Here is a 3,769-nt window from a genome sequence, read left to right as displayed (position 1 = left end):
ATACCCTACAGTCGCTTGACCCAATGCTCACATGATGTGCGTCATGATAGAGTAATGTGTGCAGCAATAGAACAGCTCAGGAACTGAGATGGTCATAGCAGTTACTCGCCCCTAGTGCGGTGTGTGATCTCGAACGGACAACGCAGCTGCACTTCTGCGTGGCATGGACTGGATGAGGTGATCGATAAGTGCTTCGGGGATTCCTCTAAACTCTTCACTTAGGGCAATCTTCAGCTCTAGAAGGGTTGAGGGAGGTGTCGGCCTACCTGCAATGCTTTTAACAAGCTCATCACAGACATTTCAATAAGATTTAAGTTCAGTAATCACGCTAGCCACTCCATGCTCTCAATTCCCTTGTCATCTGGCACGTTGTGCACAACAGAACTCTGTGAGGACGAGCATTATCGTCGATGAAAAGGATACGATAACCAATTTCATTTGCGCAAGGTCTGAGGATCTCGTCTATTACACTAGGGACCGTCAAACTGCCATTTTGCATAATATGGAGGTCCATACTAGGGGTGGCCAGATCCGGATCCTGGCGGATCCGAAATCCGGATCCGGTTGGTTCCGGATCCTTAGGATCCGGATCCTAAAATTTTTCGGATCCGGATCTGCGGATCCGGAATTTTCAGATCCGGATCCGGATCCAAAACTTTCGGATCCGGATCCGCGGATCCGGAATTTTCAGATTCGGATCCGGATCCAGAACTTTCGGATCCGGATTCAGAACTTTCGGATCCGGTACTTTCAGATCCGGATCAGGTACTTTCGTATCCGGATCCCGTACTTTTGGATCCGGATCCGTTTTGCCATCCCACATGCGCTTCTTTGGAAAGTAAGAATGTGCTTATAACATATTGTTACCTGCTAATATACATATATATATAATATACATACACACATATACAGGGTGTCATTTTAATGGCGCCCACGGACCACAGATTCGTATAGAGGATATCAAAACAAACAACTTTTCTCAGTAACATTTTTCTCCTTGGTGCGTCGATTCGACGCTACAGCCGTTAAAAAAAAACCGTTTTGCCGCCTGGATGCTGGCAACCCAACACAACATTTGATCGTATCTGTGACGTAATTTCCTGCGGCGAAACGGCGCACGGGAGGGTTGCAAGCAACACACAAATTTTGTGAAAAATGACAAACTACCAACCATATTATTAGTTGTAAAACGAAGCGAGAATCGCGTCCAGTAGACCGAACATCATAGCGTACCAGCTAGAAGATGAGCAGTCATCTCAGGGGAAGAGGGGAAGTGAACCAACGAAATGAGAAATGGTAAAAAAGTATTCAAAATGAAGTGTCAATATTGGATTTTATCTCAGCCTACATGTCAAATATCAACAACAATAAATTTTATTGGACTTGCAGCTTACATGTGGCTGTTTACGCCCATCTACATGTCAAATATTTGCAAATCTCGTTTCAAATTTGATATCTACAGGTTTGTGTCTAGATGCCTTGTGGTACTCTTGTGCTGATAACGGAAGTATCCGAGGTTGACGTTGTTACATTACGACTAAAACAAGTACAGCCACAGTAGCAATGTAATGATGAATCAGTAGCGAATATAATGCCCTGTTCACAGTTGCAAGCTATTACATGCGTATCCGGTGCATAGATAAACACAGTCCTCTGAGAGCTTGTATTGCTACTACTTATATCCCTGTATCTTTTAACCATTTTTGCCACTTGCCTCATAATGCCCTAAATACACATTATATGTGTTGCATACCTTTGCAATTTTGAGTTCTTTCATTTCTATTTTGTCATCTGTTCAGTGTGTCACAGACAACTAGTATCAGAAGGACGAAGTGGATAGAGTAAATTGTATATGCCAACTTATTAACTAGATTTGCAAATATTTGACGTGTAAGCTGAGACAAAATTCGATATGACCACTTCCACTTGAATTATATTTTCTATCTACCATATTTCGTATCGTTTATCTACTTTCTGTTAGGTTACAGAACGTGTTTTCTCATTTTGTTTTACGGTACATTATGTGGCCGATTGTAGCTATGTCATTTTTCATAGAATGTGTGTGTTACTGGCAATCCTGGAACGCATCGCTTCACGACGGGATATGACGTCACAAATGCAATCAAATGTTTTGTGTGGTTGCCAGCATTCAGGCGGCAAAACGCCCTTTTTTGAACGACTGTAGCGCCGAAACTACGCACCAACGAGAGAAATGTTACTGAGAAAAGTTGTTTGTTTTGATGCCCTCTATACGTTTCCGTGGTCCGTGGGCGCCATTAAAATGACACCCTGTATATATATAGTGAGTGTGCTCGCGTGCGCGATTTGTAATTAATTAATACACGTACTTACTAGGGAGGTCTAAGTCTCCCCCTCCGATTTCCATGAAACTTGGCAGGTGTATAGAGCCCCCCCCCTCAAATGTCAAGATGAGGAGAAATTGAAGTGGGGATCCGTCCCCGAAACCACGTAAATATGGCATAGGAAGAAACAGGGGGCATACGGCCTCTCTATACACCTGTCAAATTTCATGGGAATCGGAGGGGGACACAGGGGTCAGATGATTCCCACGGCAATTTGTCCTAATCTTGACATTTGAGGCGGGTTTTGCCCCCTAAAACAGTATTTTGGCCGAAACAAAAAAACACGTATTTCTTCCTTTGGGCCCCTCTATACACCTGCGAAGTTTCATGAAAATCGGAGGGGAACACAGGGGTCAGATCCTTACTTCAATTTGTCCTCATCTTGACATTTGAGGGGATTTTGCCCCCTGAAACAGTTTTTAGCTCAAACAAAAAAACACGTAATTCTTCCTTCGGGCCCCTCTATACACTTGCCACGTTTCATGGAAATCGGAGGGGAACTCAGGGGTCAGATCCCCACTTCAATTTGTCCTCATCTTGACATTTGAGAGGAGGTTGCCTCCTAGAACAAATTTTTTTCCGAAACAAAAAAACACGTATTTCTTCATTTGGGCCCGTTTATACACACACCTGCCAAGTTTCATGGAAATCTGAGGGGGACACAGGGGTCAGATCCCCACTTCAATTTGTCCTCATCTTGACAATTCAGTGGGTTTCGCCCTGTAAAACCGTTTTTTAGCTGAAACAAAAAAAAAAACATGTATTTCTTCCTTTGGGCCCCACTATACACCTGCCAAGTTTCATGGAAATCGGAGGGGGACACACAAATCAAATGCCCACTTAAATTTGTCCTCATATTGACATTTGAGGGGGGGGGGGTTTGCCCCCTAAAATCGTTTTTTAGCCGAAACAAAAAAAAAAACACGTATTTCTTCATTTGGGCCCGTTTATACACACACCTACCAAGTATCATGGAAATCGGAGGGGGACACAGGTGTCCGATCCTCACTTCAATTTGTCCTCATCTTGACATTTGAGGGGATTTTGCCCCCTAAAACCGTTTTTTAGCTGAAACAAAAAAAACACTTATTTCTTCCATTGGGCCCCACTATACACCTGCCAAGTTTTATAGAAATGGGAGGGACACAGGGGTCAGATCCTCACTTCAATTTGTCCTCATCTTGACATTTGAGGGGGTTTTGTCCCCTAAAACCGTTTTATATCTGAAACAAAAAAACACGTATTTCTTCCATTGGGCCCCACTATACACCTTCCAAGTTTCATGGAAATCGGAAAGACACAGGGGTCAGATCCTCACTTCAATTTGTCCTCATCTTGACATTTGAGGGGGTTTTGCCCCCTAAAACCGTTTTTTAGCTGAAACAAAGAAAACACGTAATTCTTCC

The sequence above is a fragment of the Lepisma saccharinum genome, chromosome 6, assembly GCF_977018435.1.
Source record: "Lepisma saccharinum chromosome 6, izLepSacc3.1, whole genome shotgun sequence".
Lineage (NCBI taxonomy): Eukaryota > Metazoa > Arthropoda > Insecta > Zygentoma > Lepismatidae > Lepisma > Lepisma saccharinum.
This window is presented reverse-complemented; position numbering follows the sequence as displayed.